The sequence below is a fragment of the Peromyscus maniculatus genome, chromosome 17 (genome assembly GCF_049852395.1).
Source record: "Peromyscus maniculatus bairdii isolate BWxNUB_F1_BW_parent chromosome 17, HU_Pman_BW_mat_3.1, whole genome shotgun sequence".
Taxonomy (NCBI): Eukaryota; Metazoa; Chordata; class Mammalia; order Rodentia; family Cricetidae; genus Peromyscus; species Peromyscus maniculatus.
The window spans coordinates 29304136-29329622 of NC_134868.1; the positions used below are offsets into that span (position 1 = coordinate 29304136).

The 25487-nt window shown below is 37.6% G+C and overlaps 1 long non-coding RNA gene across 1 annotated transcript; it reads right to left on the minus strand.

The window, feature by feature from the left end:
* Nucleotides 1-13848: 13848 nt before the first annotated feature.
* LOC143269108 (uncharacterized) lies at nt 13849-18787 on the minus strand. Its single transcript, XR_013045467.1, has 2 exons — nt 18723-18787; nt 13849-14259 (listed from the first exon to the last, which is right to left on the minus strand). It is a non-coding gene; the product is annotated as an uncharacterized LOC143269108 (long non-coding RNA).
* Between the last annotated feature and the right edge of the window lie 6700 nt (nt 18788-25487).

Genomic DNA, 25487 nt, shown 5'->3' on the forward strand with positions numbered 1-25487 from the left:
TAGTTTTTCAATGAAAGAGAGCAGAATGGGCTTTGTGATACAAACCCATGCAATTTTTTTGTTTGTTTATTGTCAGTTTCTTTCTAGGACAGGACAGCTCAGATGGCAGAGGCATTTTCTATGTCTTGTCTCTGTTCCTAGAAAGATCTTGTAAACTTTATGCATGGCCCACCTGCTTCCAAAGTGTGAAGATACATAGAAATAGCTATGTAGGAACCAGAGATCACAGGATTATATTTCAGTCCTGCATTTAAGAGCTGACTAAGAGCCTGGTGGAATGTAAATGACCCAAAATTTTAGTGTTTTTTTTAAACTAGGAAAAGAATTCATTGAAGAAACTGACAATATTTATAACTCAATTTCGATAAGTTGGTTTTTGTAGGTGAATTTTAATTGACCCTAAGTCAGTTTCTCTCTCTCTCTCTCTCTCTCTCTCTCTCTCTCTCTCTCTCTCTCTCTCTGTGTGTGTGTGTGTGTGTGTGTGTGTGTGTGTGTGTGTGTGTGTGTGTGTGTGTGTGGTACACCAATAAAACATTCTCAAGCTTTACGTTTATGTTCTTTAGTAAATATCCATGTAGAATTACATTGTCACATGTGAGATCTGGAGAGTGAGGAAGTGTGTTCCTTCTCCTCTTCTTCTCCATTGAACATGTGATTTTAACACACTGTTGATCTCTCAGTCACTGTGTATTCACAAAATATACATGTATTACAATATCATATAACAGTCTATGAATTTTTGTTTGGATGTGAACCGTTCTTAATTGTTAAAAAGCACAAGGTTGTGAAAATTCTGATCCTGTGCTGAGCTATTTTAGTAAAGAGAATATTCGTTTCTTATTTTGTAGCTGTATGTTGGTTTAAGAGTGAAAACTCACACACAAATGCCAAAATCAGCAATGAAAAATACCTCTAATTCTTCTCTCCAAGAGTATCTCACACACGCTATTAAATGTTTGCTGAATGTCTTTCCCTTTCCATACGCATTGATTAGTGCATTTTAAGAAAAGTGGTATCATTTAATGAGTATAATTTCAACATTTTCCTGCATTTATCTCTAGACATTTGGAATGAAGGCATTTATAAAGGTCCTACTTATTCTAATTAGAATTCAGAAAAGAACAAATAGATTTGTGCTTTGCTCACAAAGAGTAGGGAAAAGCTAGAATGGTATTGGGCAGTTTCTAGATGAGTCAACCTAAAAACAGGTGGAGGCAGGACCTAAGGAAGACAAAGAGTAGGCCTCTAACAGCCCTGGAAGTCTGGCCCAGTGTCTCTCCTTGTTGCCCTTGGAATCTAATGGCCTCGTCTGGCTATTGACTGTGCTTGGAGATGAGTGTCTAATGAACAGATACTCAGTTCTTATTGTATTCCCTCCAGTAGTAAAAGAAATTATACCTTGGATGCTAGAGGTGAATTACCCTTTCAACTGTCTCTGAAGATGTCTTAAAAAACCTTTGGACCTTGAGTGCTTCCATGTGTGGTGGTCTGGGAGAAGCATGACCTTCCTGTACACTGGCCTGAAGTGAGTGATCCTTGGAGAATCAATGTTAGTTTCCCAGTGAGGTGGAGCATATAATCTGTGTTCTATTTTTGGTCATCTCTGGACCTAACCTTGGGAGGGTTCAAGGTAAATGAAAGTGCTTCTTTACCTGAGGACTGAGCTAAGATGATGAGCGAAGAAAGATGCTGTTCAGCAACTAAGAGGAGAACACTTAGCTACCAGAGACAGATATTTTTCTCTCAGGGCCAATTTAACTCTGTGCTGTAAAATCCTGTATTCATTATTGAGTAGCACTGATTAAATGTTCCAGTGCGCACAGAGCTGTTCAAAGAGCCACACAAAGAGAATTGCCCTGCCCTATAGGACCTTAAAATCAAAACCAGGGATTTATTGCTGGAAAGGTGTCATTTGGCTCCCTGCATGTGCCGTGAAGGGAGCACTACAATCACGGAAGGATGCTTTACACTCTGGAGCACCTCTTTTAACTTGTGAAGCTCTCATGAATTTTTTTCTCCAATGTCATTGAACCCCGTGACTTGGAGATAGTGCTGAGCACATGTAGAAAATGTGATTAAAATGTGCGCTGTGCTTTGGTTTTATTTGTTTTAGTTTCATATAATGTAATGTAAGAGAAGTTGGCTTTGTTTTGTTTGTTTCTTGCTCTTTTGTGCCTTCCTTCCCTTCATTTGGAGATAGGGTTTCTCCCTGCACAGCTCAGGTGGGCCACAAACTCATGATCCTCCTGCCTCTCCTGTTCTATGATTGCACCACTACCTTTAGTTTGCCTCTTTGGTTTTGGACAGCATTGTCTCTTTCTTTAAGCATAAATTTTTAAATGAGCACATTTTCTTTAATCGATTACATGAAGTAATTATACACAGCCAGAGTGCATATAAAAGGACATCTGTGGGCCTTGTCCACTGTCAGTATCAACAGTCTTACATAGTCTTTGACTCTCTGTTCCTTGTGAACCATAAGTTGTTCGAAGACCCACTGAAATTTTCTAGTAAATGTCTACATTATCTGCTATATCCATAGCAACTGCACGAACTGGATATGCTGGTGTGTAGTCTAAGGTTTTTCTGGGTCCTGGCCAGCTAGAGGTTGTGACAAATATTTCCCACTCGTGTACCCCAAGTAAGCACACAGAGACTTATATTAATTATAACTGCTTGGCCATTTGCTCAGGCTTATTACTGACTAGCTCTTACACTTAAATTAACCCATAATTGTTGGCTATGTTTAGCCACGTGGCTTGGTACCTTCCTCAGTTATGCCTTGTCACCTTGCTTCCTCTGTGTCTGGCTGGTAACTTCTGATTCGTTTCCTCTTCCCAGAATTCTCCTAGGCTGCTTGCCCCCTCCTATACTTACTGCCTGGCTACTGGCCAATCAGTGTTTTATTTATCAACCAATCAGAGCAACACACATTCACAGCATACAGAATGATATCCCACAGCACTGGTGCAAATCCTGGATCTTCTGAAATGCTGTCTTATATTATTGCATCATCAACCATAATATTATTTTGGAAATCCCAACATTTTAGTATCGAAACATTATCTTCTAAATTCTATACTTGCTCTTGAAATATCATAAAACAGTGTTTATTGAGTTCCATGTACTGATTTTAGTTTAGAAATATGGATTAAGCTGTGTCATTACTGTGATTAGTATTCTATCAATAGCCTTTTCTGTCCCTGCTGCGCCATAGTATAAACCCCAACCTTCAGAAAAATCAATGCAACCAATGCACAAAAGAACAGGACTGATGGATTTGTGGTTGTCCAAGGAAATTCCGAGATGAGGCAGGCAAAAATAACATTGTAAGATTTCAGTAACGTTATTCTAAGAGTGGGACACTTTGCTGTGTTGTTGACTGCCCTTCATGGTGAGATATTTCACATGTGTCGCTGGGAAGTCCCTTTTCATTTCACCTACATATGAGGTGCTTCTGCCTCTGCTCAGCATTAGGCTCATGGTAATAACTTGCTTGAGAATTGAGATTATTGACATTTAAAATCATGGTGCCCCTTACTCTGCCTAGGAGAGGTATCCCTGGCCTTTTATCCTAACTGGGGCTACTATAGCGTTCTTTGAGCTGAGTCAGGCAAACTTATCCTGAAGGGGGAGACCTTGACTTTGCTTACAAAAGTGGAGGGGTAAAAATCATTTGACAGTTGGCACAGCCACCGCACTCTGTCTGAAAGGCACAGACAACTTCAATCCAGTATACCTACAAATGAACTTAGATGTCATCCAAATCATATTTTTCTTTTCTTTTTTTAACAAGAGAAAAAAATGAAACTCATAATAATCCCATAATTATCCATGCCTATATTTACTCATACCCATGGTTATACATTCCCACCTCAATTGCTATCAGCTTCATTTTTCTGATTGTTTAGTTGTAGAATTGTGGTCTCCCTTGAGTCTTTTTAATTCTCCCACACACATAATCCATTAAGAATCTACTGGCTATGAATTCAAAAGATATCCAGAATAATGGCATTTCTCATCACCTTCACTGTTAAGATCCTGAATAAAAGGAACAGTGATCTTTCAAGATTTACTTAATTTCATGTTTACAACATCTCACTATGTAACCCAGGCTGGCCTTTAACTTATAATCCATGTCCCTCAGCTTTCTATGAGTCAGGATTACAGGAGTGTATAATAAAGGTGAGCTACTCTGTTAGGACACCCATCCTAGCCTTCCTGTGGTGTATTTGTGATACTAATACCCCAAATGAACCTGCTAAAATGATTGAATGATATCTTTTTTTTCTAACTCATCAGGCAGCTCTGTCACACCATCAACGGCATCAATGGCCTTTTTTCATGCTGCCTTTTTCACTTTGTCTCTGATTGCCATCCTATTTATCTTAGTATCAATCATATCAGGCTTAATGATGCTTAAAACATCCCTTGGTACCTTGATATTGCCTCAACTTCTGTGTGTTCCATTTATTTTTAATACATTTACCATCCATAGACTACCATCTGCTGTGGATATTGTTCTGTATAAATAAAACACTGATTGGCCAGTGGCCAGGCAGGAAGTATAGGTGGTACAAGCAGAGAAGAGAATTCTGGGAAGCAGAAGGCTGAGGACGGGAGACATTGCCAGCCACCACCATGACAAGCAGCATGTGAAGATGCTGGTAAGCCACGAGCCACATGGCAAGATATAGATTTATAGAAATGGATTAATATAAGATATAAGAACAGTCAGCAAAAAGCCTGCCATGGCCATACAGTCTGTAAGCAATATAAGCCTCTGTATGTTTACTTGGTTGGGTCTGAGCTGCCATGGGACTTGCAGGTTAGAGAGATTTGTCCTGACTGTGGGCCAGGCAGGACCAGAAAATCTCTAGCTACAACCATCCTCATTTTGGTAATAAAAATCTCAGCTCCTCATGTGAGGTCTTCCATAACCACAAAAATCAAGGTTGCCCCCAAATGTCCTTTACTATGTTGCCCATAAACCTTACAAAATGGGATTTTGTGTCAATTAGTTTATTGGGTTTCTGCTATGTTAGTTTGATTCACCACTGCTATAATAAAGCACTGACCAAAGGCAATGTGGGGGATCAGGGGTTTATATGGCTTACAGATGACCTCCATTATGGAGGGATGCCAAGGCAAGAATGTAAGCAGGAACCTGGAGGCAGGAACTGAAGCAGACACCATAAAGAAATCTGCCTACTGGCTTGCTTGGCATGACTTTCTCTGCTTGCTTGCTTATACAGCCCAAACTACCTGCCCAGGATGGCAATGCACACTGTTCTGGGACCTCCTATTATCAATTAGCTACCAAGAAAAAAAGTCCCACAAGCATGTTCACAGACCAGTCTGATGGAAGAATTTTCTCAGTTGAGGTAATCTTTTACCTGGTAACTCTAATTTATGTCAAATTGACAAAAAAATAACTTGAGCAGTCCTTTTTCTTTTCTTTTTTTTTTTTTTTTTTTTTGGTTTTTCGAGACAGGGTTTCTCTGCGTAGCTTTGCGCCTTTCCTGGAGCTCACTTGGTAGCCCAGGCTGGCCTCGAACTCACAGAGATTGCCTGTCTCTGCCTCCCGAGTGCTGGGATTAAAGGCGTGCGCCACCACCGCCCGGCCGCAGTCCTTTTTCTTTAACAACACTCTGTACCAAAAATGATGTGTGATTGTTCAGGGCCTTATAATAAAGTCTAAATTAGTTACCCGCCATCATTGGTCCCAGATAAAATTTCTCAAATGTAGTATTTAGACCAAGCGTAATTGCATGTAGTTGCCTGTTATGGTTATTATCAGGTTAACTATGAATATAAGCAAAAATACAGAGCAATGATCATTTTTTTTTTTTTTTTTTTTTTTTTTGGTTTTTCGAGACAGGGTTTCTCTGTGTAGCTTTGCGCCTTTTCCTGGAACTCACTTGGTAGCCCAGGCTGGCCTCGAACTCACAGAGATCTGCCTGGCTCTGCCTCCCGAGTGCTGGGATTAAAGGCGTGCGCCACCACCGCCCGGCACAATGATCATTTTTTATTAAGAGATTTTCTATTTATTTTACATACCAACCACAAATTCCCCTTGCTCCCCAGCCTTCCCCCCAAACCATCCCCCCATTCCCACCTCCTCCAAGGCAAGGTCTCCCATATGGAGTCAACAGAGCCTGGTATATTCAGCTGAGGCAGGTCCAAGCCCCTCCTTCCTGCACCAAGGCTGAGCAAAATGTCTCACATTTGGCAGTAGGCTCCAAAAAGCGTGCTCATGCACTAAGAACAGGTCCTGATCCCACTGTGTAGGGGCCACCTATACAGTTCAAGCTAAACAACTTTCTTGCTCATCCAGAGGGCCTAGTCCAGTACCATGGGAGCTCCTCAGCTATTGTTGCACAGTTCATGCAGTTCCACTAGTTTGACTAGTTGTCTCTGTCCTTTTTCCAGTTATGGTCTCGATATCCCTTACTCATAGAATCCCTCCTCTCTCTCATCAATTGGACTCCTGGAACTCTGCCTGGGACCAGCCATGGATCTCTGCATGTGCTTCCATCAGTCACTGCATGAGGGTTCTATGATGACTGGGTATTCAGCCAGACTAAGCCATCTCAGGCACCACCCTCTCAATTATTGCCAGTAGTCTATGGTGGGATCATCATTGTGGATTCCTGGGAACCTCCCTAGCAATTTGCTTCTCCCTATTCCCATGTCTTCATTTATCGTGGTATCTCTTTCTTTGCTCTCCCACTCTGTTCTCATTCCAGCTCAAACCTCCTGCTCTCCTAAGCTCTCATCCCCTATCCCTTGCCCTCCATCATCCACCCTCATCCCCAGTTTGCTCATGTAGGTCTCATCCCTTTCTCCATTGCTGAGTGATGCATGCTTCCTTCCTAGGGTCCTCCTTTCTAGCTAGCCTCCCTGAAGCAATGATCATTTTTAGGAAATTTTATTAAAATGAATTTTTAGATTTCTGTCTCTGCTTTAGGAGAAGCCACCTGAAGAATATGGTCATTATCATCTATCAATCTTTCAATATTTTGTGGAGAAGCAATGTTATATATGATTATTTCAGGTTCTATTTGGGCAGCTAAATAAACCACCGTTCAAGTATTTATAAAGCATATATGAGAAAATTCTGATTTGTTCAAACCCTCATGGTTATAATCATTATTAAACCCCATTATCATTTATATGGAATAGAGAGAGGCAGCTGATGTCTGTCTTCAATTTAAATGCATTAGTTTCTCTTAGTATAGAGCAACTTACATGAGATTATAAATGTGTCTAAATATTCGGAAATTAAATATTCATTAGTATCTGAAAATCAAGATGAACTTTTATGTAAACATTTTATAATTTGGAAATACATCCCAATGTAATACCAAATGCAGTGCTGAATCTAATGGAATAATACTGGGAAATTAGGAGATAAATATAATTAAAACTATATATCATTTTGTATAATTAGATAATCAAAGTATTAACAATTCTGCAGTCATGTTTTAAGATGTTCATTATCACTGACAGTGCTGATCAGAAAATTAAACTACATAATAAATGATGATAATTTTATAAATTTGCTTAAAGTTTATCTCAATCTTTGGAATTAAGAAAGCAAATAGCTCAACCTATCTGTTAAAAATTCTCTTTAGTGAACTAATGGTAGATTTTAGGGAAATTAACTTGTTATTTTTCTTTCATACCTGTCTAATTTAGTTATTTACTGAGTCACAGAAACAAATGCCAATCCATTAAAATAAAAAAAAGTTTTTCATAGTGGCTTTTGGAAGGCTTTTTATTTGAATTCTTAATTACTACACAAAATCTCTAGAGACTGTCAGTTAAAGGAGAATGTAAATGAATTAAGTCAGAATATCACCATGCCTTTTTTCTATTCCTTTAATATTGGGAAACAGTATAAGCCTTGTGATAAAACAGTAATTGTGCTTAATTTATTTTCTCTGGATATGTTGGATCCTAAAACTTTTTTTATGTACTAAAAATGTTTGGGGAAGTCAATAGCATTAGATAGTTACCGAAAGATTCTTATATTATGCCCTTTATTTTGATTTTTATTACTTTATTTTTATTTCCTTATTATTTTAGTAAATACTTTTATCATGTTTTTATCTTCCACAACATCCCTCAGATCCTCAGCACCTCCCCACCCACCTGATTCTATGTTCTTTCTCTCTCTTTCAAAACAGATGACAAAAAACCAACAAAACACAAAAATGAAAATCAAAGCAAGCAAAACACCAATGGGACAAAAATTGCCAAAAGAAAACAAAATGAAACAAAACAAACAAAAACACTGTTTTGTGTTGGCCAACTGCTCTGGGGTTGGGGCCTGTCTGGGAGTGTGGTTAACATACCCAATGGCATGCCATTGGAGAAAACTGATTTTATCTTTGCCACAGGGTTCATTTGCTAATGACTTCTCAGTAAGGGGATCGACCACTTCCCTCTCTCAGTGCTGGGCCCCTTTCTGACTTAACCCTGTGTAGATCTTGCGCGATGCTGTCACAGGCTCTGTGAGTTTCTATGTGCATCATCCCTTTTGTGTCTGGAAGACACTCGGTCCTTAGAGTCATCCACCATCCCTTACTCTTACAATCTTTCTGCATCCTTTTACATAGATTCCTGCACCTTGAGGGGAGGAATTTAATGAAGTTTAATCCTATTTAGGACCGAGTGTTCCAGTGTCTCTTACTCTCTGCATATCGTCCAGTTGAAAGTTTGTGTTAATTCCCATCTACTACAAGAAAGTTTGTTGATGTGGGTTGACCAAGGCACTGACTCTGAATGTCAAACTGCCTTTCTCATTGTATTTTTAATCTTCAGTAGATAAATAAATTCATAGCTATATTCTTCTAACAGTAACATAAATTTCTACTAAAATTATAATCATGTGGGTAGAAGCTGAAAGACATTAGAAAATACAGCATGGATCCCATAGGAGAGTTGAAATTCCTTTGGATTCTAGACCGTTCATGTTTCCTAAATCTTATTCAATTTGATGCTCAATGGTGAGGAACTGTTCTTGTGCAGGGCCTTGCAGTAAATGATAAGAAAATAAAGATGATATAGTTTCTCCCTTCAACAACTTAAAAATAGATCTCATTGTAATGGGAACTATGCCTCTTGAATTAGAAAATTAATCCCACTGAGAAAAAAATGTTAGAAAAGCTTACTTAATCCTAAGGACTATGAGTGTTGGGAACAGGTTTTCCTTGGTTATAAACTATGCATCACTTTGATAAAACTGAATTCTTTAGCTAAAATTTTAAATTTGAGCTGTGGGATGCATTTAGCCTAAGTAGTAAGAAATATCTTAATCTTCCAGACAAATCAAAAGTAAATGTTTGGATAATTCTGGGTTTGGGCCCAAAATAAGATAAGTGGAAAAGATCTTGGTCTCAGAGGCTTCAATTATCTGAAGGGTTCAGCTGCAGTAGAGTTGGTTCCAAGGCTTCCTGTGAGGCAAACATGGAACAGGCCTGAGGAAGAAAGTCCCAAGGTTTAAACTCAAATTTGTTTTCAAGTACTCACTGGGTAGTAAGGGTAAAGTGGTTTAGAGAGCTTCTTGAGTAGCAGTTCCTTTTATTTTGAAAAAAAAAAGAAAACAGAAGAAAGTGAAAGAAAAGAAAAAGAAGTTAGAAACATAGAATATGACCTTTCTACGTTATAGTAAGAATCTTGAAATGAAGAAACAGCTAATTTAATAAGCAGTGGACAGAACAATGATGCTGTATGTACAAACACATCTGTTGAGAAAGCCCCGGGTTTGAATGTGTACTGAATGGTCATTCAAGTCACTGGCAGTTCCTCCACACCTTCAGTTCATGACTGGATTATGGACTCAGGCTTTAACTGTTACTTCTCTTGTCCTTCAGTCTTCAGTGGTTCTTGCATAGCATTCTTAGCTTCTCCATCGCCCCTTCCCAACGCGTTCATGCACACACTACAAAATTATATATCACTAAGCACGTCAGGCTGAAAATCAGTTCCCTAAAGTCCTGGCTGCTCCATCAGACATCTGAATGCAGAACAAGTAATAGAAACTTCTTTTGGCATTGTTACTCCATCTGCAAAACACCTTAGACATATGTTTCTCTGGTTTTGAGTGGGGACTGCTTTATTTATAAAGCTTTCTTTTTAAATATATATTATATTAGTTCTTTGAGAATTTTCTATATGGAGTTTTGTTCATTTTCACTCCCCTCCTCCATTATACACCTTTCCTGATGACACTAATAAGAAAAAAATTCATGACATATATAAAATACATGGCTTTTGAAATGGATAGAAGCCTAAATGCAAATTTAAGAAAATCTTAATTATTCTGAATTCATATACTTCCACAATAAGTTATAAGGTACTTGTGTTCTTATAAAAATTAGTTCTTACATATTTAGAAATTAGATGCAACATGTACACAATATATCTTATATAAGCAATCATGTTCCTGATTAGTAAAATGTACACATATAGTGTTGATAATTACAATTAGCATATTCAATGTAATATTAACCAGAAAGTTGAAAAATATGTAATCATACTTAAATCTCAAAGCTTGGAGATACTAAAAGTATTTTCAGATTTTCTTCCATGAAATCCCCTACTTAGCTGAAATTACACTTACTTTTAAAGACTTACTTTTAGCATTTATTTATATATTTATTTATGTGAATGTCTGTGTGTTGTGGAGGCTGGAAGAGTCACTGGAACTGGAGTTATAGGCATCTGTGAGCCATCCAGACTGGGCACTAGAAAGTAAACTCAAGTCTTCTGCAAAAGCATCAAGCATTCTCAAACACTGAGTCATCTCTCCAACCCTGTAAATTCACTTATGTTTATTCCTGAGCAAAAAAAGTACCAGTTTTTAGCAGTGATTTTATATGAGTTAATGAAACTAGGCTACTCTTAGGCTATAGAAACATACCCTACAGTTTTCACATGTGAATTTGATTATTAACAATTTAGTGAGTATCAGCTACTGCAACATTGATATACAAGTAAGACAGTATGCCTGCACTTGAGTCACTCATGGCTTGGCCTTATTTCTCATGACATTGGGAACCGGCTGCATAATTATTTATGAACATAAATCCACACTTTGTTATTATATGATTATAATTCAAATTATGTCAATAAATTCTACCATTGTTCTTATGAAAAAAATCCTTTACATTTAAACCCAAATAATTTTCAGTTAATTAAAATCACATCCATTACTGAAGTGATGTTTTGAATACTTGAGAGATTCTGCCTGGCTGTGAAGATAAATCAGCTCTTCTCATAAATGACTTCTTCAACATTAAACAAAGTCTTTATGTATAGTGTCTGTCCAACTTACATTAATGAAAACTACTATAGCACTTGATTTCCAGGTACTAACATTTTCACAAACAGCTTGCACAGTTCCCTAGGTGTTAGCGATCCCTCTCATAATCTGGCACTGGATCGCTTTCAAACACCATGAGGCAAAGGAAGATATGCTCTTCTCATTCATTGGCAGAACCTGGAAGACTCCACGCAGGATTACCACTTAGTAAAATTCTGCATCACTGAAAGAAGATAAAATAACAGTGGTCCAGGGAAGCTTAAAGAGGAGGAGGTATTTGATCTGTGTACTGAGGATGAGGAGCTTTTCCCAGGTCCCCTACAACTTCTTGGGTTGAAGAATAGTGGACATGGAGGATAGGATATATTGATGGAAGAGGGAATGCAAGGAAAGGACAGGGTTTGAGGTGGTGTGAGTGCATTTTGGGATGTGATGTCATTGAGAAAAAGAAGGCAGCATGAGACTAGAGTGATGAAGGGTCCTGATTATACAGTTTCTGTTCATCCGGTGAAGGCATCAATGAGACTTTGGAAGCTGCCCACATTTCAACAGAGGAGCGACACGATGGGCTTTCGGCTTCAGGTAGAACCATTTTGAAGAAGTAGAGGGGGGACTTGGGTGAGAGAAGTGGTGAAAGGAGCTACGCAACTACTTAGTGACATGTGAAGCAGCTTATAAATTGTGAAAAGTTGAAGGAAACCGCTAAGCTTAGGGTGTTTGTGAAAATTATTGCTTTCAACAAATTTTTTTAAAGGAGCAAGGAGGACCAGCTAGTTCACATTTCCAATAATTATTTTTTTTTAAGAACACAGGCATACTGTCCTCACTTTGTTTTTTTTATTCCAGAACATTCTGTTGACAGTAGAAAATATTCTTTCTCCTCTGTCTTTGTAAAGTTAAGATAGGACATTGTGTGAAACATTCCTTGTTCTAGATAATTGTGCTTCGATCTCCTGAAACTGTGTTTGACTTTAGATGCAATGTGGATAATGGATATGAACAGAAGTTTTACTGATTTAAGAGTACATTTCTGACTAGGCTTATATTAAACACATTAGGTGTTTTTATATAAATTCAATATTCTTGTCAAACATATGTAAATGAAGTCCCAATTCTACTTTAAACAGCTTCTTTTGTACAAGCAACTATTCTGTTGTAGTTTGAGAGGCTGTGTGTATATGTGAGTGTGTATGTGTTTTCACAGGAGAGTGGTAAATATGGGCTAATATGAATATTACAGGACAACACTGTATGTCTTTCCTAAGGTTCTTTCCACTTTTTGTTTGGAACAGGGTCTCTCATTGATTTTGAACTTCTCCAAGTAGGCAAGATTAGCTGGTCAGGAAGCTTCAAGGATCTACCTGTCTTCACCTCCCACTTTGCCTTGTATGACCATGCCTGGCTTTAAAAAATTTTTTATTGGTTTTTGGGAGCTTGCATAACATGTTAGATCATATTCATCCAGCACTGTGTCTTTTCTTCTTTCCCCTCTTGGCTTTGAAATAACATTGGTGGATGGTGGTGATTGCAGTGACAATGATTTATTCAGCATTTGAAGCCTTCATCATATCTTAGGGGACTCGGGGGTGTCAGCAAACACAGAAGATTTCAAACTTGGAAACTGATTCATATCCATCATGGCTTCTTGTAACTTGTGGTGGTTGTGAATGGATTTCATGTAGAAATATCAGACCTTAGGTCTTTGCTGTTTTATTTCTTTGTGGCTTCCTGCCAAATTCAGATGTAGCCATACCATTTCTTATGACTTATTACTAGGGCTATTATTAGTGAGGAAAGAATCTGAACACCATTGGTATGTGTGCTTACTTGGCAAAGCCGTTCTACTACTTAGAAGAAAAGCATTTACTTTGATTAAAGAAAGCAGATTAAACATAGACTTTTATTTGACAGGTTAATTTTAAACCCATTTTAAAATTATTTCAAGGTCGGGACAATTTTAGAGCAATTAAGCTAATGAAGCAGTAGGTGATAATATACTCACAAGTTGTTGTCTTTCAATGGAAAAATGTGTTTTGCTATCCTTTTCAGGTAAAATTCATGTTTAAAGGTTTTTTTTTATTTTAGCTTTGTTTGTTTTTTTTGGTTTTGTTTGTTTGCTGTTATTTTTTAACAGAGGAAGGCACTATTAGAGAGGTAAAGCACTGTGAAATTACAGTCTTGCCTGGAGGGTTCCTCTCTCTGAAATGCTTGGATGTCTGGATGTTCTGTTGGAATCCTTCATATATTTGAAAGAAAAAAAAGTGTAGAATAGGAATTATATAATCCTGGATTCAGATCTAGAAACATAATATTAGAATAAAATCATGACTATAAGTCAGGCATGGTGGTACTTGCCTTTAATCCCAGCACTTAGGAGTCAGAGGCAAGTGGATCTCTGTGAGTCTGGCCTGGTCTACAGAGTTCCAGGAGAGCCAGGGCCACACAGAGAACCCCTGCCTCAAACACACCCTCCCCCAGCCCAAATAAAATAAAATAAAATAAAACCATGACTATAATTATCAGTCAGCTCTTTTTGTTTGTTTGTGTTTTATTTTTGTTTTGTTTATCATAGGAGAATAGTAATGTTCAATTCGCACAGGTTTTGAGAAAACTTCATAAACATTAGTGGAAAACATCCATCACTTAATAGAATAAAACTAGGACTTATCAAATAATATTACTGATAAATGCTATGTCCAACTAAAAGAGTTTGGACTCTCTTGATATTTTCACTTGTTTTGATCATACATTGTCTCAGCTTGCATTCCTTACTCTGTCTTCTTGTGACAAATTGGTTTAAAACATGGAGATTCATCATTGAAGTGAACATCTTGGGAACTCTCTTATGTCCTGTGTTTTCACGGAAATCTTGTCAGCTGTACAGGCATTGTCTCAAGACATGTACTCCTTTGGCATCATCAATGGTTCTAGGAGATAAAATAATCGCCAAGTTTATTAAAGCTCAATGAAGAAAAAAAAAGTCAATAAATGGCAAACTTTATTGGGATGAACTACTTTTCCAGGAAGAAAATGTATGTACCAGCTGCAGGGTAAAGCCGGCATTGATAGATCCCGATCTAGAAGGCAATGGTCATTTTCTTTGTGTGTCTGGCAAATATTACAAACTAGTAAAATAGTCTTCACTTTTTCCCCAGGTGGGAACTCCTACTGTCCCTAGGTTTCCAACACTGTCATTTTCCTTTCCCAAATTAGTTCACTCTGCACTCTTTTTCTCCCCTAGGGCACTATGCCTTTCTAAACTAATTTCTCTCATTTCCCCCCTTGGGTTGTTTTCCTGTTCTGTCTTACTTTCTCATGTGCCTCGGGGAATCCTTTCAACAAACCTCAGAAGGGCCAGGTAGTCCAAGAACAATACACACTTTTGTTTCCATGAACTCCATCCTCCATCCAAAGAGTCAGTCCAAAAATATGTTGAAGTTCAGGTTTATGAGTGTTGCTGGAAGGGGTAGAGGAGAAGGAAGATTTGCCAGGGAGATTTCGAAGGCACACAGAGCAGGAAGGCGAGCAGAGGAGGGAACTAATGGGGCTTCTTACCGCCCTCTGTACTGTAAGAATCCTGGCCTCTGGTGTCCTTGGTTCTAACTGCTGACTGAGCACTTCATTCAACAGTCCTGAACCCTCTACTTTATTTCCTTTGTTTGTCCAAATGTCTATCCTTGTCTTTGAGCAGACAAGACTTTGACATACAAAGCCTTCTAACAGAGGAAATAGACACAACAAAGGAAGAGTTGTACTTCTTTAAAGAAACACCATGGACAGAGAGTCAGGTCCTAACTGCCTTCCACATTTGCTTTTATACTTCCCAACTCTCTCCCTCATGGTGTCTCCGTCTGACATCTTCCTAGTTAGTGTCCTTTGTTAGGACATGAAGGATTTTGTTTTGTTTGGATTATTTGGTTCCAAGCCCATCGTTTCATGCTTCTCTAATGAGAAACACACAGAGAAGACCCAGTGTTTGTCTCAGATAGTCAGATCTTCACGATTCATTTTCCACACTAGATAGAAGCTGATGTCAAGGATTAACTCTCCTCATTTATCTGTAACTTTTTAGCTCTGAAGACAAAGCCCTTAGCACAGGAAGTGTGCTATAAATTTTAATTGGATTGACTAGGACTGTCATTTGTGCTCTGGTGGGAATGAAGATAATAGAAAGTCCAAATCCATCATGTCACTCTTTCATTGGAATTTGCATTTTCTTAAATAATTTCCATTAGGACCTCAAGACAGACATAGGGCTGAAATCTTATTCTTGAAAGGGAGGCAAGGAGTGGTGTAAAAGTCAGAAGTCAACAAAGGGTGCCTCTCCCAGGCTATGAAAAGAAGGAAGGGGCTCTACACAAAAACTGGGTGCAGATCAAAGGTTTTCATGTACTGACATATACCCCAGTCCAAGAAGGATTCGGATTTAGAAGAGAAATTTGAGAGCGCCCAGTGCATTACAATAAAGGAATAATTCAAAGAATGGGGTCTTGTTCCAGCTGCTCCATGCCTTAGTCCACAGTTGAGCATGTGATTTCCCCTAAATTATTTTATGTAATTTGAGATTCTAATGGTAAGAAAATCAACTTGTGATTTGTTGGACTATTTTTCTATCAAGTAGGTCTAACACCTGGCTTAGTTGAACATGATCCAAGGGTTCTTTTCCGTGACTTTCTTTCCTGGTCGAGGGCAGAAGAACCGAGTAGGACTAGATTGCAGAAAATAAGGCAAATCCCAGTCTTACTGCCTGCCCTTCTAGTTCTTTATAAAACCCCAGTGGTTAACTAAGATATTCTGTCCTAGGAATATATCACATCAAAGCTGCTCTTATAGTAGTTCAGCATGCTCACCACATTCTAAAAGAGAATCCTGTGAGTTAGGTAAGTAATTCTAGTGGGGCTGTAGCTGGGTCAATTCACAGCAACATTCACTTACCAAAACCACAAGGATGCTCAGTGGCCAGTTTTATTATTACAACCTGATAATTAAAATCTTTTAGTCACTTAACATGTGTTTTAGTGCTCCACAGACAGCTTTCAAACTCTCTAAAGTATATCATAATGATGGCAGAGATATTCTTTTTCAGTGCAAAGTATAAACTAATACCCACACAAACTTTCCATTCACAATGTCTCTCAGCATTTCATTTATTGTTCACAGTTTCTGCATGTGGTAAGGAACAATAGAAACAGGGTAAATATGGTTTGCTTCTTGAATTTGTAAATAACTCATTAAAATTATATGAGAAGATTAAGATAGACTTTTGGGTTTGCAGTGTCTTTAATGAGATTGGAATCTTTAAAGTAATTCAATACAGAAGATTCTTTATGTATGTTCCAGTACAGATGCTGAAAGGACTGTTATGGTAGATGTATTAATAGACTGTATTTTGGCTGTTGATAATTTACACCAAAGACACTTTGATGTGTAAGCAATACCATTGGCTTTGTATGCCTTCTTGCCATTAGAAAAATATACAGACTATTTGCAAACACTCCAAGTTCATTATTATGACACTGAAAATTTGGCTGAATGATTTTCAAATTTAGTTTCCTAAGAATTTTGATATGTTTACTTTAAAGAAATGTTAAGGTTTAACTTCTATCTATCTATCTATCTATCTATCTATCTATCTATCTATCTATCTATCATCTATCTATCTATCTATCTATCTATCTATCTATCTATCTATCTGGCTGTCTTGCCTTACACATATTTATGGCCTATGTGTACAGTGCCTGCAGAAGCCAAAAGAGGGTATTGGATGGATCCCCTGGAACTAGAGTTACAGAATACTGAAAGATGCCAGGCAGTTGCTGGGAACTGAATCCAGGTCCTCCGCAAGAGCAACAAGTGCTCTTAACCACTGAGATATTTCTCCATTCCCAATTTAAAGTTTTTAAACATCTTAAAAATGTAAGTGGAATAGGGTATTGAAGCAACTAATTAAAATGCCATTACCACCCCTAGAAGCTCACGTAACTGGAAAGAAATGCTTTCTGAGTTCTCTGCTGAAGGAGTTGTATTCTCTCCCTGCACCCTGCTCTTTCCTGGATTGCTTGGGAGTTTTCATTTTAAATATAGCACATTTGCCAACTATGTGTTATGTCTCATACCTGTTGGTGTCCAAGGTAATACAATTGCCATTAGTTTAAGGCTTGCCTGGACTACAAGCTAAACCCCTATCTCAAAACAAATACAAGAAACAAAACATTTGTTACACAGTATGTATTTTTTCTTAGCTATTGATTTGAAGTTAATGCATTTAAAGATATACATATTTTTGAGGCATTTCTTTAAATATACATTTTAAAAGAGTTATGAAATTGAAGTGCACGCATGCGTGTGTGTGTGTGTGTGTGCACGCGCGCGCGCGCGTGTGCGTGCGTGTGTGCATGTGTGCCCGTGTCTACGTGTGTAAAACTAATAGGCCAAACAAATCTAATTCTTTATGTCCAGAGCTTTCTGGGGATTTATATACCTGAGCATGAAAAGGAAATCTGAGGTCATTCAGTGTTTCTGAATGGCAGACAGGTTGGTATCGAGTCTCCATCCTTTCAGACATTTTATTTAATTACTTTGAAAGTAAACACAGTTCCCTTTGAGCTGTGTGCCTTCAATTAGGGAGATAACGGGGTAGTATTTACAGGGCATTAGCTGGTGCTCAGCGATAGCAAGGAAACTGTGGAAGTTACACCTGGAATTAGCTTTCTGATACAAACTGAGCCCAGAAGTGAAAGGGTGGAGTTCGTCAAAGGGATAAACGGATTTGGTTACCCTCACAAGCTACCTTCAAAGTGTGCTTTCATTTTCCTTCCTTGTAGAAGCCTCCCTTCCCTCAGCCCATTCAAGTTTCCTGATTTATGATACAGTAGGTGTAACATTCCTAACAGAGATGGCATTTTCTCCTGTCAGAATGCGGCACATGAAGTCACCCTGGGGGAGAAAATAGGACTCCAAGTAGCTCTGGGTTATTGCTAAAGGCATGGTCTAAAAATAGCTTTGATAATGTTATATTAACCACACATACAAATAAATATTCTCAATTAACGCGCTGATTGAGTGATTTATAGTTCAAATTAATCAGTAGACCTCAGAAGAAATGTTTCCTGGGAATGTCACTTGGGTATAGTATTTGAACCATTTTTAGCTATATAATTTGTTATAATTAGACATGCACAATCCTTATCAAAGTCAAAATAAAACTTAAAGAAATCAGAGGCCAGTTGCTTGTTTTGATGATGTAACTTGTGTGACACCTCTCGGAGTAAGGCATAGACACTGTTTCAATGGAGTATACAATCCCAACAGGGACACCAACAAAACAGATTGGAACAATACAGTGTGCTCTGTTGAACAATCACTATCTGAACATTCACCACAACTCTACCTGAGCGAGCCTGGGCATCTCTTTGAACAATATTGAGACAAGTACTTCCTCGATATTTTTTTTTTCATTTTATTGGGAATGGCTTAAGTACTGTCACTGGTTAGAACTATAATTGAGTTCTAAGTTCTAAGTTCTGTCACTGCTTAGAACTCTAAATGACAAATGAATTGTTATTGGTCACCTTAGGAGCCATGTGGAAATAGAGCTAGCTTTAAAGTGGGTCTTGACATTCTACCATCAAAAACCCAACATGGTCAAGTAAATCACTTGATGTCAGATGTCACATAAAACACCCAGATGTCCTCTGCAGGGAATGGGCCTAGAAAACAAAGTTCAGCTTTCTGCTATTGTGAGGAAAGAAAACATAAGAATAACCCTGTGCATGTGCCTCACTGATACCTTCCTATTCTTCTTCAAGATAGCCTTGAGGCATGTGAATCATCATATTTTTAATCAAATGCATATGCCACTCTCGATTCAATTGTCGATATTCTGTGCTATTGTGCATTGGAGAAATTGATAAGCTATACCCTAGAATTAGTTCAGATGACATTTTGCAGTTCCTGTGATGAATTTCATTCTTTTTCTACATACCCATTCACTGATGCATTGTTCCTAACAGATAAGAAGTGGCAGTTGCCCAAATATAATGATGGTTTAATTTGGAAAACAAAATACGGTTTATACTTTCAAGGGAGCATGACTTGGCCTCAGAAGTGTGCAAGTTCTGTCATGTCCTGCAACACGAATAATATTTGAATACATTCAGGTACATGAAATGAGTCCTGAAAATACAGATAGTCTATGCTTCTTCTTATATGAGCTATCTGAAATCATTAGTTCAGAGAAGCAAAATGCAGAGGAAGCTACTGGGCACTGGAGCTGGGGGAAAGATGGCTGTTGATGCTTTTGCAAGACAAAATTGCTCAGGACATCTATTTTTATAGCCATGAGAATATACTTAACACTACTCAACTGAACTCTTAAAAAGAGTGGAGATGATCAATTTTATATTACATGATTTTTACCACCATAAAAGGGCTAAAAGATATAGTAAAAATACTATGTTTTTTTTATTTTAAAACATCATTATATGAAAAGTCTTACCTAGAGAAATCCATAATATATGTAGATTTTCTTCAGGAGTATCAGACTATCAAATAATGGTGCCTTGAACATATTCTCATCATATAATTTTAAACTGATATACAGAAAAGACAGTACAAACAGATAAAATATAATAACTTTATCCTGGCCTGGAAAATCACTGAACTCCCAAGACTCCCTCTTTCTGTGATTAAAAACCCTTGAAATCCCATTATAAAGGAAATACAAGCTTAGCAAGGCGTATGGAAATCTGTTACTCAATAAATCACATCTCGTAATTATATCTGGGAGAGGAATGAAGGAAGAGGAAAAATGCCACGGGGAGAGAAAGGAGGAGCAGTGGGAATGAAGGTGGAAATCAGGTTTCTATACACAGCCCAGCTCTTGATGTGAGCCTAGCAATGTCCTTGTTATTTTCACACAGCCTGGCACTTAAAAAAAAATCCACACTGCGAATGATGTGCAACTCAAGATAAAGCAAGAAAGAGACTTTCTGAGGTCCGAATCTCAGACCTCCAGAAAGTCATGTGTTTCTTTCCCTATAGATGAGAAATGAACAGTTCCCCCAGAGACTGACTTGTCTCCTAAGGAGAGTATAGTAAAGGCTGACAACAGTTGCTATTACTGTTGACTTTCAGACAGGCAAAGAAGTTTGAGAAGTAATAAGGAAGAACTATCATGCTTCGCTTGCCAGGGGTGTTATCTTTTGCCATTACATTTGTGTGAGATACATTTGGTTTGGAATGCAAATCGCTAGCATGGAACCTTCGAAAATGTCTTCAGTCAGTCTTTGAACATATGTGTATGGTATCTGTTGGAAACGCTTTAGAATAAAATCAAGGAGAATTTAAGGGAGCTGCTCCAAGGAGTACGGCTCTGAATAGCTGACACACTCAGATACGTTTAGTTCCCCTGGTGACCAATGTAGTCCATGAAAACGGCTATTTTTTATTGCACTTTATTCCACTGAGAAAGGAAATAGCCACAAAAAGCAGGCTAATAATAAGTATAACAGAATGTTGGCCTGGCAGAAAGTGTATCTTTAAGTTAAGAGCTATAGCTCTGTATATTTTTATGATGGGCACCGGGGATCAGAGGGTTAATACACAATTCCTGGGGTTTCTGATCTGTAGAAGCATTCTTCAGTTCTTCATGTTTTTTTTTCTTTCTTTTAAAGTTCAGTAAATAAATTTTGTTATCCTTTCTCCTTTCATTTCTATAAATGATCTTTTTTCTATGATAAAAGAAAACTCTGTCAAATGATAATTGGGTTGGTTTTCATTATGATATAAAGACCTACTGTATCTACTTGAGAAAACAAAGATGTCATTACATAGTCTCATGCTAAATAATTAAATATTGTTTTTGGTTGTCAAAATATGCACACTACCATAAAAAACAGACCATGATTTGGGTAGCTATGGGCTCCAAAATATAAAGTGTATGACTATATCTGAAGAAAAATATTTTATCTATTTCTTACATCTAGAACCTTCATGAACTTTGCACAAATTTATTATGCATTTTAGTTACTTAACTGTATTGTCCTTGAAAATATCGTTTGAATTTCAAATTTCTCTCATCAAGTATATGTTAGTAATTTGGTTCTAAAATATTTGGTGAAATAAACATCATTGGATAGAGACTGTTTTGTGGATTGTTTAGCTTGTCCTCATAAAACACCAGATATAACCAACTTTTTAAAAAGGTTTATTCTGGATCACAGTTTTGGAGCTTTGGTCTACAATTGGGTAAAAGCAATGCTTTCAGGTCACAGGTTGGAGAAAGAACATCTCAGGGTAATTTAGAGCATAAAAGATACTTAGCTCATGGCCATTAAATAAAAGATAGAAAAAGAAGCAGCTCTGGGTCCCTAATCTTTTTGAGCACACCTCTCCAATGACTTAAGATACTCCCCACTTTTTAGAGATTATATAACCTACAAACAGCACCAAGCTGGGGTAACACTTCAATGTTTGGACCTTTGGGAAACACTTAAGGTATAAATTTTATCATTTTGGTTTATGTAACATCTCCCCTGCAAGTTGTAGTAATATCACCTGATGTACAGGATATTTTTTGTGTTTATTCTTAGACTTATGTAAGTTGGACATATGGTGAAATTAAAAAATGTTTAAATGCCTCAGGTTGTACATCTATATGATCAGGGGAGTAGCCACAGGGCCCTTAAATAGGAGAAAGAACTGTGTAGAGTATGGAAATTAAAGAGAAGCAGGCCAAGAAAAGGTACATGCTTACATGGAGGTATCAAGTACCCAAGAAGTCTCTCATGCATTTTCTGTCTGGCTATATCCCTTGAAATTGCATGTATCCACCCCCATTCATATTTCTGGAGTGGACCCAATTATTGTTTGTTTCTCTCAGTTTTGATAGCCCTCTTGTACCTACACAGGTTTGTTTTGCCTTTCCTAAAAAAGTTTGGCTTAGGCAAGAACTTCACTCTGGATCATAAAGAGAAGTGGATTCCAGTGTGCTAGCTATGAGCATCAGCCTTGAGAAAGATTGCGTGGCATGACCTGCCCCTGTTGTTCCTTTGGTCTTGGATTGCCTGCTGATACCAAGAATAAAAGGTAAGCAGGGCATACCTTGATCCAATCTGAAGCCAGGAGCTAGTCCAACTGATCCCAGAGTAGATCAGTCAACCTCACCTGACTCCAGATGTGTGAGAGAGAATGCCAGTTACCGCTGGAGAGCTCTAAATTTGAGATTGCTTCATAGATTATTGTTTCACTAGCTGCTGTCACAAAACACTTCCTAATCTGGCTTGGACTTTACATCTAAACATAAAAAAGGTTCTGTTTTGTTTTATTTCTGTCTCCATTTTGGGCTCTGTTAACTTAAAGCAGGCATTGGATTCAAACAAAATCACCTTAATCATGTTCATTATGTGCTCAGCTCAGAACTTGCTGTCATAATTTAATCACATTGCTGATCTCCACTATTCTTTATCAAATAGAGAAGATAATAACTCTTCATTATTCCTCATGAAATTCATTTGTCCATTGACTAGCTTTTTCAATTAATAGCTATTGAGAAACTTCTATTTTTCTAAATTGTACAAGGACAGACATTATAAAATCCTTGCTGATAAAGGATGTTAATTTATTAGAATTATAGAAGAAAGATACAATTACTTTTCAATATAATGAAGAATATAATAAAGGTCAGTTCTATGTAGTACAATTATAAGTAAGTACAAGAAGCATTTGAAGCTTAAAAGATTGGAGGGAAGGAGAGAGGGAGATGAGCCTTTAGGAGCTCAATGCTCTAAGTTTAACAAATACAAATAAAAATAACTTTACATTAATCTTCCTAAGCAATCTTTACCAATAGATCAAAGCTAATATGACTAATAACTGAGGCAAATGGAATTTCTTCTCCTCATATGAATCTCTGAGAACTCAGGATCAAGATAGTAGTATCTCATCCTAACAATGCGTAACTTGAACCTACACACCAGAAAGGAGTAGAAAAACCTAAATCGACAGACATTTGAAAAAAAAAATATCTGGCCTGCACTCTTAATCAATGTCAGTGCTGTGGAAGAAGAAGGAATATTGAGAAATTGCTGCAGATTAAATATACATGATGACCATAACTGGATGCATTTGATATAAAGGATATAATTGAATAGTCTGTAGAGTTTATAATAACATTATGTCAATGCTGATATCCTCATTTTAACATTTGTTTGGGGTTTCGCAAAAGATCATTCTTCTTTTGTGGTAAACACTGTGGTATTTGGGGGAATATATTTAAGTATACGTGTTCATAAGGAGTTTTCTTCCCATCATCTGGTTTTCTGGGAAAGTCTGGTAGGGTATTGTACTTTTAACTCAATTCTAATACTAACTAGAGTCAGTGTGCATGTCATCTATTAAGGACACAGTCCCACAATACTTTCTACTTTGGTGGAGTTCCATGATGTCTCTCCACTTTAGATAATACCACAGTTCCCATTTGTGACCTGTATTTCAGACTGCCAGTTATCATTGCAAATGATCAGATCTCCTATTTGATTTTAATGTTTTCCTTGGACAGAACTGAAGGAAACACATATGTGTGTTTATTTGTTTCTCATAAAAGGCATAGATGAGCAATCAGAAGAGACCCATAAGACCAGATAGATTAAAAACTTTGTTAAATGTCTATGTCTTTATGAGGTCACCAACCTTGAGGTACTGCCATGTGTCAGGTACTTCAGAAGCTCTCTGAACCTTGTTATTCAGTGATTCTCCAAAGGACTCTTCACATAAGTGTGATGAACAGTTGTAGGATGTCTAGCCTTCTGCTACTCCTAGATAGAAGAAATAAGACTGAGCATTCCAACCTAAGATGCTGTTGATTTTCCTGATAGCTAGCCCAATAACATTCCTATCAGGTTAAGGGGAGGAACTTAAGTCACACAGACTACTGAGATGATGACCCCTCCCTCTTCCCCCTGCCAGGAAATTGAAATTTCCCCAACATCTCCTCTTAGGAGAAGGAAAAGGCTGAAGAACATTGTCAGCCACCAGAGGAACTGGTCTCCTGGAAAGAAAGTTACACAGTTCTGTCAATCTAATATATAAACTTCTATATATAAACCTAAAGCCCATGTCAGCACATGGACCATGGACATAGAGCTGAAATTCTTTGCCTTTTCACCGTTTCATCATTAATTGTGTCTTTAATTGGACTATTGAGGATGAGTGTAATAACCTAGCTAGTAAGTGCTGCCAGGATCCAGACTCTGACCCTAACAATTCTAGTAGCAACTTTATTTGGGTGTCCTTGTATTACAATAAAAAGACAATGTTGTCACCTAGGGTAATCCAATGTTAGGATATAATGAACATTCCTTTTACCTGGGGAATAACCAAGCTTATCAAATTTCTATGCCATAAAATAAGTAGGGATATATATATAACTTGTTACATATATATATATATATATATAGTTACATTGTGCATTGTGTGTTTATCTATATTTGTGCATATACATGTGTTCATTGATGGGGAGAGAGAAGAGGAGATGGGTACAACAGATGTGAGGGGAAAATGTCACTATTTCGAGAATCTAGGTAAATTCCTCGTGGGAATTCCATGGTAAGGTGTCTTTTTTACATTTTTTTGCTTACTTATGAGATTATAATTTAATTACAATATTTCCCCCCTTTCCTTTCCACACATCCAAACTCTCCTTGGCTTCTTCTTTCACTAAGTGTTATGGCATGCATATACGTTTTTGTACACACGTGTAAATTCCTATAGGAAAATTTTTGGGAATTTTCTGAAATTGTGTTGAAGTGAAAATAAAAAGAAAATGGTAGAAGAGAATTAGGAGAGAGATTAGCTTGTAAACAGTCGGGGAGTGGTGGCTCTCACAACAGTTTGCTGGTGGCATGGGCATACATCCATGCTTGCTGTGGGAAAATAATGACCAGTAGACCCTTCTTCTATGGATTTTATTAAACACCACTGTAGAGTCAGAGAACTGACTTTCCTACATAAAACTAAATCTCAGAAATGGCCATATGCTCTGTGGCTTTTATCAATGTCACTTTCTTTGTTTTGATATTTTATGATTTTTTTCAGATGTTACCCCTGAGCCAAGTTGGGCGAACGATACATGAATTCTTCCATGCATTTCTTTGAA